Genomic DNA, 16,355 nt, shown 5'->3' on the forward strand with positions numbered 1-16,355 from the left:
CAGGCTGGTCTCAAACTCCCAACCTCAGGTGATCCCCCCACCTCGGCCTCCCCAAGTGCTGGGATTATAGACATGAGCCACCATGCCCGGCCCTTTAGGTGCATTTTTGTATGAGATTTTATATCTTTTGCTGGTGTTGGTTCTGGGTGCAGGTGATGAATGACACTCTTGCACGTGAATGTTGAGTGGTGTGTGGATAATGACTCAGGAGTACAGGCACATGCCACCATGCCAAGCTAATTGCTTTAATTTTTTTTTTTTTTTGAGTCAGTCTTGCTCTGTCACTGAGGCTGGAGTGCAGTGGCACAATCTCGATTCTTCTGCCTCAGCCTCCGGAGTAGCTGAGACGATAGATGCACACTACCGTGCCGGCTAATTTTTGTATTTTTAGTAAAGACGGGGTTTCCCCATGTTGATCAGGCTGGTCTGGAATTCCTGGCCTCAAGTGACCCGCCTGCCTCAGCCTCCCAAGTGCTGGGATTACAGGCATGGGCCACCCGGCCTTAATTTTTTTTTTTTTTTTTTTTTCAGAGATGGGGTCTTCCTGTGTTGCCTAGGCTTGTCTCAAATTCCTGGCCTCAAGTGATCTTCCTGCCTTGGCCTCCCAGAATGCTGGAATTACAGTTGTTACTATAATAATGCCATGTAACAAACCACCCAAAACTCAGAGGCTTGCTTACTCACAATAAGCCTTTATTCTTATGCTCATGGGTCTAAAGGTCCAGTTTGGCTTAGCCGATCCTCCATTCAAGACTTGGATAAATGACTCTGCTTCAGGCTGTTGGATTGGTTGGGTTCTGTCGGTGCCAAGTCCAAGGCTGCGTTTACTCTGCTCCACATTTGATAATACTCAGGATAAGGGTAAGCAATTCCCTGGGGCATGCTCTTCTCCTGGCAGAATACTTGATCGAAAGAGCTCAGCTAAGTCCTGCGGGCACGTTTACATCTGTTGTTCACATCTGCTGACATCCCATATGCCAGAGAAGTCACGTGACCAAGCCCAGTATCAGTGTGGTGAGGAAATATACTTTACCCACAGTGGGAGGGCACAGTCACATGCAGAGTGCAGAGGTACAGCAGTTCTGAAAATGCAATCCGGCCAGGTTGGTGGCTCACACGTGTAATCTCAGCACTTTGGGAGGCCAAGGCGGGTGGGGATCACTTGAGGTTAGGAGTTCAAGACCAGCCTGGCCAACATGGTGAAACCCCGTCTCTACTAAAAATACAAAAATTAGCCAGGAATGGTGGCGGGCATCTGTAATCCCAGCTATCCGGGAGGCTGAGGCAGGAGAATCGCTTAAATTCGGGAGGTGGAGTTTACAGTGAGTCGAGAGAGTGCCACTGCACTCCAGCCTGGGCGACAGAGTGAGACTCTGTCTCTGTCTCATAAATACATAAATAAAAATGCAATCCTATCCACCATAGCTCTCATGGTGGTTACGGGAGAGGGGGAGATCCTGTGGGTGGCAGAACTGACAGATGGAGAGAGAGTGTGACTCCTAATATTATCTTTGGCAGCCCTGGATCTAGCCATGTTGGAAGCCAGATTTATCCTTGGACATCCCAGAGTCACCAATAAGCTCCCCTGGCACTTTTCTTTTTTTTATTTTTGAGACAGGGTCTTGTTCTGCAACCCAGGCTGGAGTGCAGTGGCTTGATCATAGCCTGCTGTAACTTTGAACTCCTGGGCTCCAGCAATCCTCTTGCCTTGAATAGTTAGGACTACGGGCACATGCCACCATGCCAGGCTAATTGTTTTGATTTTTTTTTTTTTTTTGGTCACCCAGGCCGGAGTGCAGTGGCACAATCTCAACTCACTGCAACCTCTGCTTCTCAGGCTCAAGCGATTCTTCTGCCTCAGCCTCCGGAGTAGCTGAGGCTACAGGTGCGCACTACCATGCCGACTAATTTTTGTATTTTTAGTAGAGACAGGGTTTCCCCATGTTGGCCAGGCTGGTCTCGAATTCCTGGCCTCAAGTGGTCTGCCTGCCTCAGCCTCCCAAGTGCTCAGATTACAGGCATGGGCCACCGCGCCCGGCCTTAATTTTTTTTTTGTTTTGCAGAGACGGGGTCTTCCTGTGTTGCCTAGGGTTGTCTCAAACTCCTGGCCTCAAGTGATCTTTCTGCCTTGGCCTCCCAAACTGCTGGGATTACAGGCATGAACCACCGGAACCAGCCTTTGGTTTACTTTTAGAATGTGATGATTTTTCAGGCTGAAGTTGGGTTTGCAACAAGGATCCATTTCCCAAGTGTTTTGGGTGCTGACATGGTTTTTTGCTGTTGATTATAATATCCCTCCAGGCTCAGGGTGCTTCTGTCTTATTGTAGTCGACGTTTCCTGTTGAAACAGCACAGAATGACATGTTGCCTTTCCCAAGCAGCCTCATTGAATGTTATTTTGGGTTACAGAGCCAGAGTAAGAAAAGACAGAGGGTGACACAGCTGTCACAAGGTCTCCAGAAAGTGGCATCATATTTCACAATTTCATGGTAACTGCTCCTTGGAAGCGTGACACCTGCCTAGGAGAAATTCAAAGCTTGAAAGAGAATTTGCCTATTAAGAAAACTGAATATATGAATCCAACTGATTTCCAGAAGGGAACAGTACAGAAAGGGCAAAACACTTTTAGGAAGCTATTACTGGTTGTCATTTAGATATCTGAGATTAGAACTTGGGAATCTGGACAGTTTCTTTTTTTTCTGAGACAGAGTCTTGCTCTGTCACCCAGGCTGGAGTGCAATGGCACGATCTTGGCTCACTGCAACTGCTGCCTCCCAGGTTCAAGCAGTACTCCTGCCTTAGCCTCCCGAGTAGCTGGGACTACAGGCGTGTACCACCACGCCCAGCTAATTGTTGAATTTTTAGTAGAGATAGGGTTTCGCCATGTTGGTCAGGCTGGTCTCGAACTCCTGACCTCAGGTGATCCACTCACCTTGGTCTCCCAAAGTGCTGGAATTACAGGCATGAGCTACTGTGTCCCGCCAGTTTCTTTCTTTTTCTTTATATTTTGTTTTGAGGTAGGGTCTCACTGTTAGCTAGGCTGGAGTGCAGTGGTATGATCATGGCTCACTGTAGCCTCGACTTCCTGGGCTCAAGTGATCCTCCCACCTCAGCCTCCTAAGTAGCTGAGATTACAGGAGTGCACTATCATGTACAACTAATTAAAAAAAAAATTTGTTGAGATGGGGTCTCACTATGTTGCTCAGGGTTGGACAGTCAGTTTCTAACTCTTAGGGGAGACAAGGGAGTGGAGTGATTTAAATCCTTGCTCCTCAAATCCATGGCCCAATAGCATCAGCCTCAGCTGGGAGCTTTCCAGAAATGGAGAATTTCAGCCTCTGTCTAGGACCTACTGAATCAGAACCTTCTCCATGGGCTTGAAACTTGGCTTCCAATTCTGTCTGCATTCTTTGTTGGTTTTGGGATGGGGGATGGGGGTGGGGGGTGAAATATTTAACTTCCTCTGAGTCTCAGTTACCTTATTTGTGAAACGGGAATAATAATAGTAACCAGCTCACTGGATTGTTGTGAAGATTAAATGAACTAGTCTACTGTGTTAGGGCAAAGGTTAAGAAGCTATACCAAGCCCGGGCACAGTGGCTCAGGCCTGTAATCCCAGCACTTTGGGAGGCTGAGGCGGGTGGATCACCTGAGGTCAGGAGTTTGAGACCAGCCTGGCCAACATGGTGAACCCTTGTCTCTACTAAAAATACAACAATTAGCTGAGTATGGTGGCGCAGGCCTGTAATCTCAGCTACCTGGGAGACTGAGGCAGGAGAATTGCTTGAGCCCAGAGATTGCAGTGAGCTGAGATCGCGCCGCTGCACTCCAGCCTGGGCAAGAGAGCGAGACTCTGTCTCAAAAACAAACAAACAAAAAAACCCCAAGCAAACAAACAAACAAAAAAACCCAAAAAGGACTCCCGGATACAGTGGCTTATGGAGGACAGATGATTACCTCTCTTTCACACAGTATTTGGCCATGAGCAGTCCAGGTTGGCAGGGAGGAGCTGTTCTACACACAGTCATTTGGGGATCCTGCTTCCTCTCATCTTGTTGCTAGGTCGTTACTTAGGGCATTGTCCTCATCTAACAGATGCTGGGTCTCAGGCACATCTATGTCCCAGTACTTGGGCAAGCAACTCATCACTTTGGCTCACATTTCATTGGCAATAAGAAAGGAGACAGGCAGGACTCATCTCTGGACCAGATTAAAGGCACCAAAAGCACCTCTTTGTTGCCCATCACCATAAGACACCTCCATCAGCACCATGAGAGTTTACCATTGCCATGGCAACACCCCAAACTACCGCCGCTTGCCATGGCAACACCCAAAGTTACCGTCCATTTCCTAGCTATTTCTGAATAATCTGGCTCTTAACTAGCATGTGTTAAAAGTGGGTATATGTATGACCACAAATCATTACTACTCTTGGTGCAATGCCTATGGGAAGCAGGAGTAGTCACAGAGCTGCAACATTGCTGCTACCTCAGTAAAGCTGCTTTCTCCAACCACCAGCTCAATCTTGAATTCCTTCTTGAGCAAAGCCAAGAACCTGCCCTGCGTCAGCAAGACCTTACTCATCTGGTTACACCCAGCCCCAAGAGAGGCTGGGAGACGTAGTTTCCAACCAGGCATCCCTGTACCTGAAATCGTCCTATCAACTTTATAAAATTAATCAGGGAGAAAGGGAGGGGGAGAAGTGAAAATAAGCCAAGCTTGTAGCACATTCAGTGTTAACCATTAAGTCACCTTGCTCCCTGGCCTGCTTCCTTATAGCTGTTTGCTTCCTATTGCATCAGAATCATGTAGACCCTGTTATAAGATTATAGTTTCCCTTAACTGCTCTACAGATGTCATCCTAAGCATTGTGAGGTATTAAATTTTCCATTTGAGATGTTCTTTCAGACCCTGCATATTGGTGAAACTACTACCTCTTATTTTTTTGAGATGGAGTTTTGCTCTTGTTGCCCTGGTTGGAGTGCAATGGAGTGCAATGATCTCGGCTCATCACAGCCTCCGCCTCCTGGATTCAAGCGATTCTCCTGCCTCAGCCTCCTGAGTAGCTGAGACTACAGGTACGCACCACCACACCTGGCTAATTTTGTATTTTTAGTAGAGATGAGGTTTCTCCATGTTGGTCAGGCTGGTCTCGAACTCCTGACCTCAGGTGATCCACCTGCCTTGGCCTCCCAAAGTGCTGGGATTACAGGTGTGAGCCACCACGCCTGGCCAGTGAAACTACTGATGTCAACTGGTCTGAAGGACCCCACAAAGAGCTGACTTACCAAAGAATGGAGTTTCCACATCTTGATGATTTCATCCTCCTTACCCCAACCAATTAGACTCCAATTTTCCAGTCCTTGCCCTCCATGATCCTCTTAAAACCCCAGCTCAGAACTCCTTGGGGAGACAGCTTTGGGGATTCCTCCTCTCTCCTCACTCAGCTGCCCTGTGATCATTAAACTCTTTTCTCTGCTGCAAACCCTGTTGTCTCGGTGGATTTGTATGTTACTGCACAGCAGGCATACAAACCTGGTGGGTCTGTAACATGCCCACTCTGTGAGTCTCCACTGCTCCTGTATCAGGTACTTCTCACAGGGGCTGGCTCTGTGAATTTCAGCTTCTATGATGTATCATTTTTACCGTGAGATTTCTCAGCCAGAGGCACTTTCCACCTTTTATCCTGCTACCCAGCTTGTGGACAGGTGTGATATATCACTGCATCTGCTATTTGGCTAAAGTGTTTATCCAGTTCTTTCTAATTACCTGGTCAGGAGGGGAATGGATATCAACACAGTCAAGACTGGGATTTAGCAGCAGTGGTGTATTTAGATACTTTCCATGTGTGGAAGGCTGATTAGCTCCATTTGCTAAGTAAGTAGCAGCTGTTATTAGTCTTTAATGACCTTAATTCCCAAAGTAGCTTGGTGGCAAAAAAAAAAAAAAAAAAAAAAAAGAAGAAAAGAAAAAAATCTTAGATTTCTTTTCCTGCCAAGATTCCCAGGAGACAAATGTTTGCTCTCAGCATCTGTATATTAGGGAAAGGAAAGGAATATTCTTTGGCTCCCAAAGATTTCTAGCCAAAGGAGTTAGTAATAGAGACTATATTTGGCAGAAAGATTGGATCCTGAGATTGAAATTGCTCTGACTTCAACCTAACGGCAATTATGTTCTCAAAGCATTTACTTTTAGAGATAAACTAGAGAGAATATATATATTTTTTCTATTTGGTAAATGGTTTGCCTTCCTTGCACTAAACTAGAAACCAGTCGCTTTGCTAGCTTTCTTTTTCATAGTCCTAGAAATGTTCTTTGCATTTCCTCAAATAATTACTTCATAGGTGAATGCAAAGTCACTTTTTCTTTTTTTCTTTTAAGAGATGAGGTCTTGGTCCGTTGCCCAGGCTGGAGTGCAGTGACATGATCATAACTCATTGCAGCATCCAACTCCTACACTAAAGTGATCCTCCTGCCTCAGCCTACTGAGTAGCTAGGACTAACAGGTGCAAGTCACCATGCCCAGCTAATTTTTAAGATTATTTTTAGAGATGGGGTCTTGCTAAGTTGCCCAGGATGGTTTTAAACTCCTGGCCTCAAGTGATCCTCCCACCTCAGCCTCCTGAACAGCCGGGATTACAGGTGCAAGACACTGCACTGACCATTTTCAAAATCACTGTTTGAAAATGAATTTTCTTAAGGTTTTGACTAAAGAGTTTTAACATTCTAGTTGTACCACTTACTAGACATGTGTCACATTATTTAGTCTATGTATTTTTCTCATTTACAAAATGGGATTAATAATAGTAACTACCTCAGAGAGTTGAAGATTAAAGGAGTTGATACAAATGCTTAGAATACTGCCCGGTACATTGTACATAAGTGGTAGCTATTATTACTATTTCTTAAAAATAATTGTGCGTTAACTGTAGCATCCTCTTTTTGATCTCCTGTCCCTTCATGGCAGATATTGTCATCTGTCCCAGAAATCCCTCTCCGCTTCCTAATTTTGGGAATAGAACTCCCTTGAGTATCAGCAGGGCCCATGGTTGCCCAGTTAGAGACTACATTTCCCAGTTTCTCTTGCAGCTATATAAGGCCATGTGAACAAGGTCCCAGCAATAGAGTATGAGTGGAAAAACAATGTAACTTCTGTGTTGCTTCCTTAAAAAGAAATGCTTGCTGTCTACTTTTTCTCTTTACCCATTTCATGATGACTCGAATAAGGACACTGTGGTGAGCCAGGTTGGCATACAGATGAAGACATATCCTGGAGATAATGGATCAGCGAGATAGAAAGAACTGGGTTTCTGGGTGACTTTGTGCAGTGGAGCCCCCTGCTTGTGTCAGAGCATCTGCCTCCTTCTGGATTCTTAGGTGAGAGAGATTATTAAACTTGTTTCTTGTTTCAGCCATTGTTTTTTTGAATCTCTTTGTTTAGTTTTTTTTTTTTTTTTTTTTTTTTTTGAGACGGTCTGGCTCTGTTCCCCAGGCTGAAGTGCAGTGGTGCAGTCACGGCCCACTGTAGCGTCCACCTCTTGAGCTCAAGTGATCCTCCCACCTCAGCCGTCTGAGTAGCTGAAACTACAGGAATGCACCACTGCACCCAGCTTCTTCAATATCTTGATGTCTTTGTTTCAGAATCTCATTTATATGCTAATACATTCACTTACTATCTGGGCAATAGAGTGTATCTGAGACAAATGGATTCAGTGCTTAACCTGAGCCAAAGTTTGTAAACAAAATTTAGAATTTATTGGTCAGTTAGTCGACCCTAAAAGCAAAAAAGTCCAGTCCCAATTAGGCTGAATACAAATGGGGTCACATTAACATTAATGCCTGAATTTCAATAACTCATTATTTTCCACATGGAGGACCTCAGCATCTCCTCTCTACAAGCTTCTCACACTAGGTTGCAGGATTCTCAGGGGGATATTTCATTTGTGTCCAGGAAAAAACTTTGCTCATAACAGATTTGTTGCTCTTAAAGTCCCAGTGGCAAGACTGGGCACGGTGACTCACGCCTGTAATCCCAGCACACTGGGAGGCTGAGGCGGGCAGATCACTTGAGGTCAGGAGTTGGAGATCAGCCCGGCCAACATGGTGAAACCCTGTCTCTACTAAAAATACAAAAATTAGCCAGGCCTGATTGCAGGTGCCTGTAATCCCAGTTACTCGGGAGGCTGAGTGGGGAGAATCACTTGAACCTGTGAGGCAGAGGCTGCAGTGAGCTGAGATCGTGCCATTGTAGTCCAACCTGGGTGACAAAGCAAGACTCCATCTCAACAAACAAACAAAAACAAACAAACAAACAAACAAACAAAACCCAAAAAACCAGAAATTAACCCAGCATGGTGGCAGGCACCTGTAATCCCACTACTGGGGAGGCTGAGGCAGGAGAATCGCTTGAACCTGGGAGGTGGAGATTGCAGTGAGCCGAGATTATGCCACTGCACTCCAGCCTGGGTGACACAGTGAGATCCTGTCTCAAAAAATAAATACATAAAAAAATAAATAAAGTCCCAACAGCAGTCTCCTTGCTATTGTCTCTGCTTCTAGTGCTTTCCATGAGTGACCTGGTTTTTTGGATGCCAGAGCCCAGTGGTCCTCATTGGTGACCTTCCTCATCCCTCATGGCACCAAAGCTGTCAAGGGTCTTGAAGGGAGAATGGCTTTTGTTCCAATTATGTCAAGGTATCATTCCAATGCCTTCCATCTTCCACTATTACTGATGGAAAGTCAGCTAGGTTGAAATGGCCAGGCTTTGTAGATGATGTAAACTTTCTTTCTGGCTGCCGTTAAGATCTTCTCTCTATCTTTGGTGTTTCGTTTCACCAAGATGGGCCCAGGCATATATTTCTTTTTATTTATCCTGGTTGGATCTTCAATCTGTTCATCTTCAGTCTGTGGACTTCAGTTTGTCATCAATTTTAGAAAATTTGCAGGTCTTATCTCTTTAAATCTTGTCTCGCCTCCATTTTCTCTATTTGATCCTTTGGGATGTTTGATTAGGTGCATCTTGAATTTAATTTTTTTTTTTTTTTATAGAGTCTCTCTCTGTTACCCAGGCTGGAGCGCAGCGGCAAGCTCTAGGCTCACTGCAATCTCTGCCTCCTGGGCTTAAGTGATTCTCCTGCTTCAGCCTCCTTAGTAGCTGAGATTATGGGCATGTGCCACCATGCCCAGTTAATTTTTGTATTTTTAGTAGAGACAGGGGTTTCGCCATGTTGGCCAGGCTGGTCTCTAACTCCTGGCCTCACATGATCTACCCACCTTGGCCTGCTTTCCAGAGTGCTGGCATTACAGGTGTGAGCCACCATACCACCCAAATTTAATACTCTTATCCTTCATCTCTCTTACTGTTTCATATTTTATTTTATTTTTTATTTTTATTTACTTATTTTTTTTTTTTTGAGACAGGGTCTCGTCCTGTTACCCAGGCTGGAGGGCAGTGGTGCGATCTTGGCCTACTGCAGACTTGACCTCCTGGGCTCAAGCAATCCTCCTGCCTCAGCCTCCTGTGTAGCTGAGACCATAGGTGCATGCAACCATGCCCAACCTTTTTTTTTTTTTTTTAGTTTTTTGTAGAAATGAGGTCTTACTTTTTTGCCCAGGCTGGTCTCAAACTCCTGGGCTCAAGCAATCCTCCTGCCTCAGCCTCCCAAAGTGCTGAGATTATAGGCGTGGGCCACTGCGCCCAGCCTGTTTCATATTTTATATCTCTTGTCTCTTTGTGTTACATTCGAGGTTATTTCTTCAGCTACATCTTTGAGTTCATTCATTTCCTCTTGGGTTGTGTTTAAGCTGATTTTTGTCAGTCGAGTTTTTATTTCAGTGATTATATTTTTCATTTTTATAAGTTATATTGAAAAGCATCTATTTGTTCCCCAAAGTGTCTTGTTGTTTGATCACCTTTACGACCGCATCTTTCATTTCTTTCTTTCTTTCCTTTTTTTTTCCTTTTTCTTTTTTGAGACAGAGTCTCGCTCTGTTGCCCAGGCTGAAGTGCAGTGGCATGATCTCGGCTTGCTGCAACCTCTGCCTCCACGTTCAAGCAATTCTCCTGCCTCAGCTTCCTGAGTAGCTGGGATTACAGGTGTGCACCACCACACCTGGCTAATGTTTGTAATTTTAGTAGGGACAAGGTTTCATCATGTTGGCCAGGCTGGTCTCGAACTCCTGACCTCAGGTGACCCACCTGCTGGGATTACAGGCATGAGCCACCACGCCCAGCTACCTTTCATTTCTCTAGTCATTTCTCCTGTGGCTACTCTTCATCTGTATCTGAAAATCCCAGTATCTGCAGACACTGGAAGAGGATTTACATCTTTTGATTATTTCTTCTGTCTTTCAGTCAAAGCAGCTTCTCATATGTTTGGTGACTTTTAAGTTATGAGCTAATCTAGCATTGTGCCTGTGGTATCAGATTCCTGTGTTTGAATTCTTTATCTGCCACCCACTATTAGTGTGGATTTTACTTTTCTGTATCTTGGATTCTTCATCCGTGAAATAGCGTAACAAGTGACATTACCCATTAGTTGGCTACCGTCATAAGGGTGTTTGAGGGTTTCAAGAATAAATATCTGAAAAACGGTCCAGAACAGTGCCTGGCACATCGTTAGCTCTTAATAACGGCGAGCCCTTGTCAACATCCAGTAAGCATTTGTTGAATGAATGACAAATAGGTGAATGCAGTCTCAGTTTTCTCACCTTTAAGAAAGGAGACAAATTGGCCAGGTGCAGTAGCCCACGCCTGTAACCCCAGCACTTTGGGAGGCCAAGACGGGAAGATCACAAGGTCAGGAGTTCGAGACCAGCCTCGCCAACATAGTAAAACCCCGTCTGTACTAAAAATACAAAAATTAGCCAGGCGTGGTGGCACATGCCTGTAATCCCAGCTACTCAGGAGGCCAAGGCAAGAGAATCGCTTGAACCCAGGAGGCGTAGGTTGCAGTGAGTTGAGACCATGCTACTGTATTCCAGCCTAGGTGACAGAGCCAGACTCTGTCTCAAAAAAGAAAAAAAAAAAAAAAAAAAGGAGCCAAATTAAAAATTATCTATACAGTCTTTTAAAGTCTTAAATTAATTGATTTCCATACTTAATGTGTCCTGCAGCTAACATTTCTGAAAGTATATTGGGGACATAAAATGTGACATGACATTTTGGCTGGGTGTGGTGGTTCATGCCAGTAATCCCGGCACTTGGGAGGCTGAGGCTGGAGGATTGCTTGAGCCCAGGAGTTTAAGACCAACCTGGGCAAGACAGTGAGACCCCATCTCTACAGAAAATTTAAAAATTAGCTTGGCATGGTGGTGCATGCCTGTAATCTCAGCTATTTGGGATGCCGAAGTGGGAGGGATCCTGGGAGTTTGAGGTAGCAGTGAGCTATGATCACACCACTGCACTCCAGCCTGGGTAACAGATCGAGACCTTGCCTCTAAGGAAAAAAATGTGACATTTTATTAACAAAATTTGTTAATAACATTCAGAAGGAATATAGGACAATATACTTCATTAAAAAGCATAGACCATGACCTAGATAGAACTTGGTAAATTGTGCCTCTGTACCACAGTTTCTTATCTGTAGAATGTAGTAATGACAATGCCCACTGCACCTCAGTATGTGAGGATTAAATCCACTATTACAAAGAAAATGCTCAGTACAATGCCTGGTACACAGTAAGCATTCAATACATGTTATTTGAAATAATGAAAATTGAGGCTGGGCGTGGTGGCTCATGCCTATAATCCCAGCACTTTGGGAGGCTAAGGTGGACGAATCACGAAGTCAGGAGTTCGAGACCAGCCTGGCCAACATGGTGAAACCCCATCTCTACTACAGATACAAAAAATTAGCCGGGTGTGGTGGCGCACGCCTGTAATCCCAGCTACTCGGGAGGCTGAGGCAGGAGAATCACTTGAACCCAGGAGGCGGAGGTTGTAGTGAGCCAAGATCCCACCACTGCACTCCAGCCTGGGCAACAGAGTGAAACTCTGTCTCAAAACAAAACAAAACAAAAACAAAAAAAGAAAGAATGAAAATTGAATGACTTGTTTGGAAATGCAATGGAAGTAGATAGGACAGAGGAGCTGAGATTCTATGAACTGTAAGAGGAATGGAATGGTCGGGGGTGGGATTAAGAATTCTTCTAGTTGGGTGCAATGGCTCACGCCTGTAATCCCAGCACTTTGGGAGGCTGAGGCAAGTGAATCACCTAAGGTCAGCAGTTGGACATCAGCCTGGCCAACTTATTAAAAATACAAAAAATTAGGCGGGCGTGGTGGCGGATGCCTGTAATCTCAGCCACTCAGGAGGCTGAGGCAGGAGAATCATTTGAACCCGGAAGACGGAGGTTGCGGTGATCCGAGATCGCGCCATTGCACTCTGGCCTGGGCAACAAGAGCGAAACTGTCTCAAAAAAAGTTCTTCCAAGTCCCTGAAATAAAACCCTGCTCCATCAGAAATCTTCCCCATCTCAGCACTTTGGGAGGCAGAGGCAGGTGGATCACCTGAAGTCAGGAGTTCGAGACCACCCTGGTCAACATGGTAAAACCCTGTCTCTGCTAAAAATGGAAAAATTAACCAGGCGTGGTGGTGTGTGCCTGTAATCCCAGCTACTCGGGAGGCTGAGACAGGAGAATCACTTGAATCCGGGAGGTGCAGGTTGCAGTGAGCCGAGATTGTGCCACTGCACTCCAGCCCATGCCACAGAGCAAGACTCTGTTTCAAAAAGAAAAAAAAAGAAAGAAATCTTCCCCATCTTAGTTGTAGATAAACTAATATGCAGTTTTTGAGTTTATCAAAGTTGCTTTTGTTTTGGAAGTTAATGTTATAAATGTGAGTGGTCTGTTTTCTCGGGAAGCCAGAGTTCCTCACCTGGTACAGACGGTCCGTGTTAGCAAGTCAGCTCCTGGAAGTCACTCAGGTTTCCAGTCTCCTGTTCTCAATTTATGCTTCTCTAAGGCAATTGTTTTCAATGTAGCTACATTTTGGAATCACTCTGGAAGCTGTAAAAAAACACTGATACCTGGGCCCCACCTTCAGAGATTTTGATTTATTTTGTCTGGGGTAGGACCTGGACATGGTTTTTATCTTTTTTCTTTTCTTTTTTTAAAAAAAGTTCCCAGGAGATTCTAATGTGTAGCCATGTTTACAATCCCCTGTCGTGTGGCATTGCTTTGTCTGCCCGGTCAATGCTGGATCCCCATTAAGTCTCAATTCCAGCCAACAGGAAGGAGGAAGAGCCTATGAAGAAAGTGCTTATAATGTCCTAAGACTCAAACCAGGAAGTGGAACGTGTTACTTCTTCTCACACCCCATTGGTGAGAACTCAGTCATGTGACTCCATATGACTACAGAGAAGGCTGGGAAATGTCAATCTAGGCAGCCATGTTCCCAGTCACCATTCTATCACTTTGAAAGAAGAAAATGGACTTAGGATGAGGGATGTGGCTCAGACATCTAGGAGATCTGAAGTGGTGAGAACAAGAGTGGATCTAGCCGTGAATACCACTGGGCAATGTGTTCATTTCCAAGGACTGCTGTAACTAAGTAGCACAAACTGGGTGCTTAAAACAACAAAATATGTCACCTCACACTTCTGGAGGCTAGAAGTCTGACATCAAGGTGTTGTAGGGCTACATTCTCTAAAACCTGCAGGGGAGATAGCTTCTTTGCCACTTCCTGGTTTCTGGTGGTTTGCCACCAGTTCACCTTGGCATTCCTTGGCTTTCAGCTGCAGCACATGGATCTCTGCCTTGTTACATGGTGTTCCTCCCTTGTGTCTCTATGTCTCTTCTCTTTTCCTTTTTTCTGAGACAGAGTCTCGTGCTATCACCCAAGCTGGAGTGTAGTGATGTGATCTCAGCTTACTGCCAACTTCTGCCTCCCTAGTTCAAGCGATTCTCCTGCCTCAGCCCCTAGTAGCTGGGACTATAGGTGCATGGCACCGAGCCCAACTAATGTTTTTATTTTAGTAGAGACGGGGTTTCACCATGTTAGCCAGGCTAGTCTTGAACTCCTGACCTCAGGTGATCCACCCTCCTTGGCCTCCCAAAGTGCTGGGATTACAGGCGTGAGCCACTGCACCCAGCCTCCTTTTCTTAAAAGGACATTAGTTATATTGGATTAAGGGCCTGCCATACTCTGATATAACCTCATCTTAACTAATTCCATCTGTAATAACCCTAATCAGGTCATATTCTGAGGTACTAGGGGTTAAGAGTGAAACATACCTTTTTGGGGGATGCAGTTCAACTCATGGCAGACAATAATCAAGCATCACAATTCTGAGGAACCCCTCCATGAGGCCATTGTAAGGAGGCAATGACTTGGCAATTTACTGCACCCTTCTGTCTCCCACATCTAGATACCATCCAAGCCCCAGGGAAATAAGATGCAGCACCAAGGTACCAAGGAAAATGGTAAAAGCACTCCGAGTTGACCTGAGATGAACTTTTCACCACCCTTGAAGAATGAGGACTTGAACTAGTGATCACTTTCAGTTCTTGAAAAATAAGGTGGCCAGGCGAGGTGGCTCACGCCTATACTCCCAGCACTTTGGGAGACTGAGGTGGGTGGATCACGAGGTCAGGAGTTTGAGACCAGCCTGGCCAACATGGTGAAACCCCGTCTCTAGTAAAAAATACAAAAAAAATTAGCTGGGCATGGTGGCGAGCGCCTGTAATCCCAGTTGCTCGGGAGGCTGAGGCAGGAGAACCGCTTGAACCCAGGAGGCGGAGGTTGCAGTGAGCCGAGATTGCGCCACTGCACTCGAGTCTGGGCCAGAGTACGAGGCTCTCAAAAAAAAAAAAAAAAAAAAAAACACCCACACAAAACAAAAATAAGATTCCATCTCTTAAGTCTCTAAATTGGCAACTGAAATTGATATCTGCAACATCTTCAATGATCCAATGGAAGGAAGTCCAAACTCCTTGACCAGGGTTGGACAAATTATGGCCCACGGGCCACATTTGGCTGGCTGCCTGTTTTGGTTATTAAAGATGTTTTGGAACACTGCCGTGCCCACTTGCGTATGTATTGCCTCTGGCTATTTTTGTACTACAGTATCAGGGTTGAGTTATTGTCACAGAGACAGTAGAGCCTGCAAAACCAAAAAGATTTATTATCTGGTCCATTTTAGAAGAAATTTGCCAACCTTTGTCCTAGATCAAGTTTTCAAGACTGTCCACAATGTAAGACCCTTTTTTTTTTTTTTTTTTTTTTTTTGAGACGGAGTCTTGCTCTTGCTGTCCAGGCTGGAGTGCAATGGCACGACCTCGGCTCACTGCAACCTCCGCCTCCCAGGTTCAAGCAATTCTCCTGCCTCAGCCTCCTGAGTAGCTGGGATTGCAGGTACACACCACCACATCTGGCTAATTTTTTATATTTTTAGTAGAAATGGGGTTTCACCATGTTGGCCAGACTGGTCTCAAACTCCTGACCTCGTGATCCACCTGCCTCGGCCTCCCAAAGTGCCAGACATGAACCGCCGCACCCGGCCTCAGACTAGTTTTTAAAACATATACTCTGCCATTCTACCACATAAACTTTCCAAGGTACTAAAACCAGTGTATGCCAAGTTCTCTAAGTGATCAGCTCTAAATTTTTTCCCACAGCCCAGTTAGGAGGGAATTAAGGTTTCATCCCCATTCCCACTTTCCAGCAGAAAAACAAGTAGGTGATAAAAATGGAATGTCATCCTAAAGGCTTTCTAAAAGTTGAGGAATTGTGGGTACATCTGCTTAAGCAATAAGAGTACAGATGATTTCTATTTCTGCTCAATGCATACATGACTTAAAGTCTATTTATTGAACAATTATAGGCCAAAAATACTGCTGATGAAAATGAGTATTATTAAACACTGTAGAATTTGCCAAACAACCCACAACAAATTAAATTGCTAATAACAAGCTAAACAGTGATTTATCATTAGCTAGGCAAAAAGAACAGCGGTTGAAAACCGTGGCCAATTCAAGATAACACAAAGACAAAATGTTCCTCCAGGAAATTATGGAAATTTATACTATCAGTGTACACTTGTGTGCAATGCTGTGAGGTATTGTGTGTCTGCCAGGCTTCTAGGTGGAATACCAAAATAGAGTGCTCAATAAATTACAGTAACTTTCTATTCTTAATGTATGAACACTATGTTTCAGTAAGCCTTAATGACTTGCTTAGAGTAGGTGGATTGGGTATCAGCTGCATTTGCGGATGCAGCATCCATGCCTCTTTCTTCTGATTTTCCCTGGGGGAGCTATGGTTCCATTTGCATCCCTGTGCTTGGAAAGGGGCCAGCTTTAGAATGGGGCACGTAGGGCCGGGCGCGGTGGCTCACACCTGAATCCCAGCATTT

General features: G+C 44.9%; 1 long non-coding RNA gene across 1 annotated transcript in view; it reads left to right on the forward strand.

The window, feature by feature from the left end:
- Positions 1 to 15,773, forward strand: part of LOC140711975 (uncharacterized) — a 31,806-nt gene extending 16,033 nt beyond the window's left edge. Inside the window, exons 2-4 of the long non-coding RNA XR_012093310.1 lie at positions 4,951 to 5,078; positions 7,227 to 7,376; positions 14,370 to 15,773. This is a non-coding gene — a long non-coding RNA (uncharacterized lncRNA). The remainder of the gene's footprint in view (positions 1 to 4,950; positions 5,079 to 7,226; positions 7,377 to 14,369) is intronic.
- Positions 15,774 to 16,355: the final 582 nt, after the last annotated feature.

The sequence above is a fragment of the Chlorocebus sabaeus genome, chromosome 6, assembly GCF_047675955.1.
Source record: "Chlorocebus sabaeus isolate Y175 chromosome 6, mChlSab1.0.hap1, whole genome shotgun sequence".
Classification (NCBI taxonomy): domain Eukaryota; kingdom Metazoa; phylum Chordata; class Mammalia; order Primates; family Cercopithecidae; genus Chlorocebus; species Chlorocebus sabaeus.